Here is a 9,598-nt window from a genome sequence, read left to right as displayed (position 1 = left end):
GGGGATCTGAAGATGAGTGTAATTACCAAAGAGAATCAGTTCTGACATGAATAGGCATATGCAAGAAAAAAAGAAGATGTAAGGGGAACTGATACATGATCAGTAGAAAGTGAAGGATAATAAAAGTGAAGTGCCTATGCTGCAGGTCAGACTCCCAAGGCAAGGACCACTCCACATCTGTTCCTGTTTGTGTCTGGAAGTAATTCTGAAAAGTAAAGACATATGGGACTGTATGTTGTGCAAGCCCAAAGGTGTCCGTGGAATGGTTTAATGTGATTCTCTCCCACAAAAAAAGACAAAAAAACAAAAGAACCCTCAAACCAACAGTATTTATTTTAATCATTTTTACAACCTCATCTGTCAGAGGTGGAAAATCAATTATTTACATATAATACATGCAGCGCTCAGAACAGCTGTGTAGTAGTAAGCACAAATGTATCTCATGACAGTGATACTGCCAGTTATTTATTTATTTATGAAGGTCGCAAGAAAGGCATTCATTGTTGAAAATTCTTGGCGTGAAATAAAGAACATATAGATAATTATGATGGCATTTTTTCAGCAGAAACATTACATATCTTTTCCACAATTCACAAGACTTTTTAAAAACCACATAATGAGTTTCCTTAGCTTTCTAGCTATTCAGCAAAAATGTGGTTGTCTATTCAGTTCTAGATAGCCACCTTCTTGGAAACCTTCTGTGGAAAGCTAAAAGAAGATGTAATTGATATCCCCATATTCTGAATCCTCAGCCCTTACTGAGAAATGCCCTTACTAATACACTGTTTATACATTTAAGGCATGTTTTGAAGCTGATTCTCTTTTGGAGTTGCAGTAGGAAGAAAAAAATCTTTGAATCTTAATTACTTTAAGGCCTATTTAGCTTTTCCATTTTCAAATAGATGCTTACCAACCACAGTCATGGTTGCTTGTCAGGAAAGAATTATTGCCATATAATATTATGAAATTAAGATCCATTTACAAGGCACCACTACAGTAGCACAAAGGGATGAGCATATACTGAAAGGCAGTGAGATGGCATTTGCTTCAGACTGTATGCAGCACCTCTCTTTCCTTCTTTGTCACATTTCTGGCACTACCCGTCTATTTACATCAGATTATTCCCTGCTGTTAGTGAGGGGGAGGAATGAGAGACAGGAGCTTGTGCAGCACCCCCTGCAGACTCTGAAAAATCAGAAATGGAAAAGGTTAGTCAGCTGATTAGCCACATCAAATGCTTGTGTTGAATTCTGAATGCGAAGTTTATTACCAACACATGTAATGTCACAAGGAAATAGGCAGTGGGTCGTGCACCATGGAAGGGCAAGCTGTCGTGTACGAGCATCACAGACCATCTGACCAAACATGAGAGTCAGGCTGGTGGATTGAGAGCTAGCCCAGGTTTTTGATTGCTGAAGGACACACTGATGGTTAGGGTAACTAGTGGGTGCCTCAATCAGAAACAACAGAGTAGAGGTAGTGTGCATATAATCCCAGTGAGCTCTATATTTATTGACCCTTCAAAAGATTCTCAGGACATGCCTAATAAGACTAGGCCAAACACTACATATGTACAGGGAAATAACCAGGACTAACCTTCCCCTGCTTCCTTTCATATATTTTTAGCTTTGTATTTTCCTTTTTTTCTTTTTTTTTTTTTTTAAGGACGCAAAGAAAGGAAAGTGGTGGTCAAAGCCAAGGCTTGATCCGAAGAGACCTTCCTCCCTATCTGCTATTTGGATTTTGAATCTTGCATAGTTAAAGTCACTTTAATCAGTGTTCTCTAAGTCACCTGAAGGTAATACACATAACAGAAATCTCTTGGTTATGTCTATGCCTAAGGGCTGGAGGAACCTTGGCTCCAGAGCTGCCAAAGGCAAATCACTTAAACATTTTGTTTCTCTGCTTGAGAAACAAGGATGATAATAGTGTTTCTGTGGAAAAGAAGTGGCTACAGGGCTTTGCTCTTGCTTCTGTAGATTCTGTAAATTTATTTCCCTTCTGTTCCTCTGCAGTCTCATCAGCTTCAGCTGGAATCACAATCTTTGCCTCTTTGCACCCCCCCCCAGCCTTCTGCTCAGTCCTGCTGTGCTCCTTTCTCAGCCCCTGTGCCTGCTCTCCTCCCCTTGGGGCCGGGATTTATCATGTCAGCAGTGTATGTATTTCTTGTTTCTTTCCCTGCTTTGTTCCCATACACTCTGTGTATTTAATTTTGCTTCCTGCTCTCCTTCAACTACCTTTGGGGACCCCCAGGGTTGTCACTCATGGAAAATAGATTGCACTGAGAATAGAGCACAGCCTGGGATAGGGCAGCAAAGGAAAGACATATCTGATGAGGTAAACGCTGGCCCAGAGTCCTGAAGAAACCTCAGAGCAGCATTAACATTTCCAGGCAGCTGGCTCAGCAGTGATGTATTCTCCTACTGGGTAAGCAGCAATTGTTGTCAGCGCTCTCGGAGCGCGGCACTCCACAGGAATGAAGGGAGTAGCAAGCTAGAAGCGCTAAGAAAAACATGTGCTTACTTTGCTTGTGGTCAGGACAAGATGCACTAAGCACAGCTCAGAAAATCTCCTCTGCAGCACCTTCTCCTGGTCCACCTAGAAAGAAACAGCAGCCAGCAGCTCAGAAAAGACTGACCACCCCTTTGTCCTTATGGAGGCAAAGAAGATAATTGTTGCTGTCAGGCCTGTATTGCCACCAACATCGTTGCCGGTGGTGAATGTTCAACTCTATTTGTGATATACATAACTCTTTAAACATTGCCATGATGAACAACAGCTGAAGTCATGTTTACATTCTGACAGAAACAACCTGCAGCCACTTGTGATTTATAGCCGTGCACAAAAATAATAGTGTAGAGAAACTGGATCTGATTTTTCTCACTTGATCTGTTGAATTCAGCAGTGCTATGGTGCTGTAAAGGAAAGGATAGCTAAGCTTATAGTGTTTCAGCAGGTTTAATTGAGGAAAGTCTGTATTTAAAGGGCAACAGGTCAGCCCATGTTTTGGACTCTTGAGACTTCACAGGGGCAAATAAGGATGCAAAACTCTCCTTCCTTGCACACTGTGACCTTTCCACATGCTTTCTCTCTGACCTCATGTCCAGGCGTACAATGGCAAATGAGCGAAAACAGCTTCCCAATGTCCTACCTTTCCCAGCTAAAAGACCATTAGCACTGTTTTCAGCTATATGTTAATGGGGAGCAGACAATCCCTGTCGTACTTTACAAAACATGCACTGTACCAGAGCATGACAACCAGAGGCTGCAACTAATTTTTATCTCTTACTGCCAAGAAGTAAAATCATTGAACCTTTGGGGGTGGGGGGGGGGGGGGCCTGGAGAGCAATAATCTGCTGCTGAAGAGTCATACAAGAAGGAGCAGAGAAAGCTTGAGGATGTCTGGCCTGTTGTGGGTCAAAGCTGGAACAGAATGGTGATGGGTATCATGTAAGGTTGCAGTACACATACAGAAGCACGGCTGATGTTTTATACTGCTTAAAGCCACTCCCTAAATATTGTAGTGTTCAAAACTTTTTCATCTCATGGAGCTTTTGTTCCATTGTGGAATATTTTGTACTGTTTGTCATATTTCCTAAAGTTCAGTTCTTTTGCTGCTGTGCAGGAAGTGACAAGTACCTTCTGTGCTGCCTCATAATCCTCCCAGTAACTTTCAAATGCAGCATCTTTTTAAAGCAGCATTAATACAGGATGAGAAGTAGCACTCTAACAGGGAAAAGGTTAAGTGTATTTGAACTTATTTGTCTGATATTCCTTTTCCTTGCTTGAGATTTTTGTACAAGCTTCTACATTCTCATTAATTGCAGCCAACCATAAAACCCTACAGGTGATCCAAAAGCTTGAAAGGTAGGATTTTCAGGGATAGAGTTTAATTGCTTATAAAACCTCCATGCACACATTGAACTCGGGGAGGATTCCTGCAGGCTCACCATCTAAAACCCTTTTGATTCGTATTTGCCAACTCTCCTGGTAAAATCACATGCTCCTTTTAATTACTTCATTAGAAGACCAAACAAGAACTTACAAGAGAAGTGAATGTATATTCTCCATGCTGTTTAAGTATGAGTCACTAGTAGTGGAAAAGGACACAGAACAGAATGTGAACACCAGGCATGTAATTACTTATCTTATGGAAAACCACCAGTGATGTCTCACTGCTTCTACTTTCATAACATTTGTTTAACTTTTCTGTCTTTGTGGACAAACTATTCTCACACAGCTGTCAGCATCTGTGAAAGTTTTCTTTAAAGGCCTAGTGAATGTTATGGAAATGTTTTATTTTTGTATTTTTTTGTTCCTTTCTTCTTCTTTTTTTTCCCCAAATACCTTTTTCTCTTAAGAAGCAAACAAATTTATGAAATAAGATTATGAACCAGACCATATAGTGCTGCAAGAAGATATAAGTTCATGATCTAAAGGAATGCTGAGGCAAACTATTTTGACCCTGTTTTCTGACCCGGAGTTCTCAAAAACTATGTTCAGAGATGCCAGGAATGATCTGGCAGCTGCAAAGGCTGACATCAAAATGATTTGCTGCTGATGTAGAAAAAATATAGAAGTGAGATGTGGCCATCGTCTTTGGAGTGAATAGGTTCATAACTGGGAAGAAACCATTACATGGATGTAGCAGAAAATATGGGGATCGAGTTTTGGATTCTACAAGTATTCCTACAGTAAATCCTACCCTACGGGATAGGTAAAATCCAGAATATATTATTGTTTAGTGCTCTCTGGACTTTATTACAAGCTTGTGTAAGTTAAAGTTACTACATCGAAAGATCAAATTGCCCCAAATGAGTACGGCTCATCTGAGCTTACAAAACCTCATTACGTGCAGGTCGAAACCACCTACAGCAAATCATTGATTTGGAAAACTGAGTAGATACACTTTGTTCTTTTTTCTTATTTTTAGTATGTTATTGCCCAGCAAAGAGAAATGCCACTTTTATGCCAATTCTAGTAATCTGTAAATCTGTGACACTGTACTATACTGAGCCAGTCATAACCCTAAAATCTGCTCAAAAACACCTTTACATTTCTGGAGTTTCTTGTGACACTCGGATTTTTTTTTTGCAGGCTCCAGGCACACCTAGGTGCAGTCATCTGTCAGACAAAAAAGAAAAAGAGAAAAAGGAAAGAAAAAAGAAAAAACAAAAAGGAAAAGGAAATGAAAAAGAAAAAAAAAGAAAAAGAAGAAAAAGAACAGGAAAGGAGTTTAGAATGATTTGCTCTTCTTTTGTCCCTTTTAACATGTTTTACCTGCAGTCACCCAGTGATTTAGGCACAGAACTCTATGCCCAGTCTCACACAGTTGCTTCTCACTTCTTGCTTGCCAACTTGTATCTTTTATCCACGGCTTATCTGTAAAGATATCTCCTGATAAGCCCTTGATAACAGAGGAGTATCTCCATCTGAAGGTTTATCTGGCTTATCTTCTGCTCCTGTGGCCATGGCATCCACATGAGAGAGGTTTAAGGATCCTCATACAGTCACTTGCTGTGTCTGCCATGTCTGGAGGCAGTAGCTTTCAGATGAAGGGTAATAGCTAGCTATTTAGGGCTGCTTTCCTCCCAGGGCTTTGCTGACCTGCACTGCCTAGCCATAGAGGCTTTCTCTGGGATACTGCTTCAAATGCACAAGGCCCAAGAACTGTTGATATTTGTTCAACTTTGTGCATGGTTTATAGATTAGTTTGCGGCTGAATCTTGAATGGCACAATTGGAAAATGCCTAATGCACTTTATTAGAGCAAATAATGGTGGGAGAGGATGAAGAAGGGATATTTCAAACAGCACTTTTACTTAGGGAGACACAAAAAAGTGTTCCAAAGACTGAAAAAAAAAAAAAAAAACAGAAAAAAAAAAGAGAAGAGACTCAAAGCTGTGCTCAGGATGCTGCTGAAGCTGCAATACAAGAGAAACTTTAAAAAGCCAGAGATGACAGGTTATAAGGAAATAGGGTATAGAAGCAGAGAGACAGAGAAAGAAGACTTCAACTCCCATTGCAGTTAGAAAAATGTGCTTGGCAAAAGTTCTGCTCTCCAGACTGAAAATGGAGGTCCCATCAGTTTTCACGGTAAACATTAACCAACAAGCACTGCTCACAGTAAGGGTAGAAACCTTGAACAGAGATGGATGAAAGATTTGCTACACTCATTTTGAGTGTCTGGAAACCTGACAGAGGCCTCTATCCAACTCTAAGTGATCCCAGTGGCAACCCTTCTCCCCAACTGCTATCAGTGGGATCCAGTCTGAGCCTGCAGAGCAGAACTGGTGCGACTGAGATGGAAAGTTACAGTCACATAAAAATTCCTGTAATCTACAGCATTTTTGGTTGAAGTTTGAACCCTTCCACTCACATACGCACTGCACACCAGCCAGACAGGATATTCAGACTTACCGACTTTCTCAATATTTCTTGAAACCTCTGGAATGTTTTGGGCAAGGTCCAGGAACTGGAAAAATATCACCGTGGAGTTTCTTGAGAAAAAAAATACCACCACAGCATACTGGGATTTGTCTGAAAGAGCACTAATTTAGGGTGACTGAGAAACCCAAAAGTTGCTGAATGGGCAGAACAGCTGGGTGAGGTGCCAGGCGGTGGGACTTGTGCTGGAAATCAAAGCCATGCAGCTAAGATAGAAGCTGCCGAGCTCAGGCTAAGCGGTGCCTCTGGTTTGAAGTCTGGTAACAGCCACACACAGTGCCATCTAGTGGGTCTGAGACCGCTTTTGGTCATGTCTGGGCTCTCCAGCTAGCTCTGAGGTCGGCTGCCTGAACCTGGCACTGGTGAGTGTGGCTGAAGGGGCTGGTACATTGATTTCCTCTTTGGCACTGTGGAACGTAGCTGCAGCAATTCCTTCACACTGATCTGGGACAGCTAGGGTGGAAGCATTTCTCTTATGCCTGTCTGCTGTCTCTTGCTCCTGCAATCAGAGTTAGACTGGTCATCATGATGGGTTCAGGAAAGAATTTTTCCCTAGCTCTGATTAGGAAGGTTCTTCACATTATTATTGAAAGTACAAATACTCTAATGTGGGGAGATGCCAAGAATATTTTCTACAGCTCTTTTTGTAGTAAAGGTCTGGAAATAATTAGAAGATGTTGGGAAATACTCAGAGGGTTTTGCAGTGTGGGAAAGAGTAGAGCTCTTTTATCCAGTAGGATGTTACCTGGTTGTGGACAGGAGATGGACTCGATGATTCATGTAAGCTCTTCTAGTCCTTTGTTCCTCCTTGGGAGTTTGTTCCACTCTTCTTTTTCTTCCAAGGAAAGAAAAGTACAGGATTTCACCCCTAGGGTTGATTGCATGCTGCTTTCTCTCTTTGTTTATCAACAAGAATAACTGCTGTCCATGAGATAATTCACCCATGTGAATTTGCTGGGAGATGCAAAGCCTGGCCTCACTTGCTGTTCCGTGTACTTAGAGATAGCTTTCAAACTGTCAAGGAAGGCTCGTTTGAGCTAAATAGTGGTCTGCCTCTTGAGAGTAGTGGGGTGAACTATTCATGTTCCCTGAAATAAAGTTGTCTGACACATCAGAACATGGTTTCCTTAATATATGTGCAAGCAGATGGAACAACAAACAATGGCACATCAAAGGTACCCAGGAGAGACAAATGCTGAAAGAAACAAGTGAAAACCTCAAATTAGTGATAGACTTATTATATATTTTTAGCTTCGGTGTGACCTCAACTTTACCTTCCAGAGTTCTAACCTGTATCTGCAGTTACTTTTGTAAATTGTAAAGGAACCAAACAAAAACTGTCATTGTGTACACTTGTGCTTAGATAATGCTGTCGATTTTCTACCTTCGCACACATACATTTTGTTCTTACTATAACTGCAAATAGAGAAACATCGTTTTTCAAAGAAAGGATACAGACTTATCTAACTCAAAATATCCAGTATGACTTGCTTCCCATTCTTTTGGGTTTAGCTTCCAGTTTTGGTAAAGTGACATTGTGAATGACATTAATTGGAATTGTTTTTATGAAGAACATTGAATAAAAAACATAGTAAGTGCTGGAGAAAGAGAGGAACAATTGTGATTAAAATAAATAAGCCATATTTGTTTCTTATCGAGCTTTTTTTCTCTTGTACACACATACACAGATTTTTTTCATTTAGCAAAAAAAGGCATATAAACACCAAAATATACATATGTAATACTTAAAGCACTCTAAAATAACAAAAATAACACACCTAGCTCTTTGAATTTTCATGACAGTGGTTCCCTATACACCAGTAGCAACTCTGTAAGTCCTAAAATAAGAGTAAATTACTCCAGTAAAGACTTCAAATGCAAATGGTTAAGAAGACGTGAATGACCTTATAACAAGGATTTTAACTAAGTCTGAATTCCAGAGTCTCAGCTGTGGAAAGAACAAAGGGATGTTAATAGCAAAAAGGACTGAGTATGCATGACTCTGATAATCAGTAAGTGAGCAGATACTTAAATAATGCAGTACAGTAAAGCTATGAACACATATTAGCCATTTAGTGCTTTGGGTCCTGAGACAGGAAAACAGCCTTTGTCTATTTCTAAGCATGTGACTGGTCTCTTTGAAATAAACGGAAAAAAGTTTATTGGGGTCAGAGCCTCAGAATGGGGATTGTCCATTTATTCACTTGAGTACCTCTTGCATAGAGATAGCTTGCGACTCTCTATGTTGTGTGCATACACAGCTGTGGGGTGTTTTTTTCAGCCTTTTTCATTCTTTCAGGCTCCCTTAGCACGCCTATTTTCTTCACTGCTCAGTCTCACATTCTGCTTTCATAAAGAAGAACTATCCTCATCTCCTCTCACCTCTTCCCTGAATTACTGTGGAACTATCTCCACATAGGCAAATACACCCATGAGTGATCTAGATAGCCAGCTGCTCTGTGGCTTTCATATCTACCTCCACATAGGGAATTATGATGATTGGTGGTTAAATGCTGGTGTAAACATGTTCCCATGGACAGAAAGGTTTGGTACAGACAGAGCTAGACCTGCTCCCCTGGCTGTCACCAGTAAGCTGTAGTGATTCCAACTAAAGCAGGATTCCTAAAATGTGGTCATCTTCATGAGCAGAACTGGTCTGAAACTGTTCCAACATCACTAGTAGTACATACAGCACTGTCTGGAAATCTCTGCCTGGAAAGACACGTACGTTTACTGGAGAAAACCATGATCCTTGAATATCACATATCTTTGCTCATGAGCCATCAGGCACATCTTTCATTTAGGCAGGCACAGAATCAATACTTATTCCTGTAATAGATATCTGACTAATAGGTTAGAAATGTCTGGTGTGAGTCATTCACTACTATCTTTGCTCCTGTTGCTTGGTGGTCCAGAGAACTGTGAAATACCTACCAGAAGGGAAAAAAATAAAAAAATACAAGGAATGTAAATACCCACACTCTGTGCCTGTGTAGGAAATCTTAGGTCAATGTACATGTCTGAAAGCCTGTATGTCCTTTTTCTACAAAGCAGACCAAATGTGTTTCATTGTTTTCAGTCTCAAGCACACTCCAGAGGTATAAATTTATTTATTTATTATTTATTTAACTTCTTGTTTTCACTTGACTTCT

General features: G+C 40.4%; 1 long non-coding RNA gene across 2 annotated transcripts; it reads right to left on the bottom strand.

Annotated features, from left to right (window-relative positions):
• Nucleotides 1-311: 311 nt before the first annotated feature.
• LOC134158326 (uncharacterized) lies at nt 312-7,330 on the bottom strand. Of its 2 annotated transcripts, XR_009962720.1 has the most exons (3): nt 7,192-7,330; nt 6,420-6,474; nt 312-1,185 (listed from the first exon to the last, which is right to left on the bottom strand). It is a non-coding gene; the product is annotated as an uncharacterized LOC134158326 (long non-coding RNA). The 2 variants fall into 2 exon arrangements; XR_009962719.1 differs by lacking the exon at nt 7,192-7,330 and having other exon boundaries at nt 6,420-6,889.
• Between the last annotated feature and the right edge of the window lie 2,268 nt (nt 7,331-9,598).

Source organism: Pezoporus occidentalis, unplaced genomic scaffold (genome assembly GCF_034315485.1).
Source record: "Pezoporus occidentalis ecotype Australia unplaced genomic scaffold, CSIRO_AGI_Poc_V1 ctg13, whole genome shotgun sequence".
Taxonomy (NCBI): Eukaryota; Metazoa; Chordata; class Aves; order Psittaciformes; family Psittacidae; genus Pezoporus; species Pezoporus occidentalis.
The sequence above is the reverse complement of the archived record's forward strand: the minus strand, read 5'-3'. Positions and strand labels throughout refer to the sequence as shown.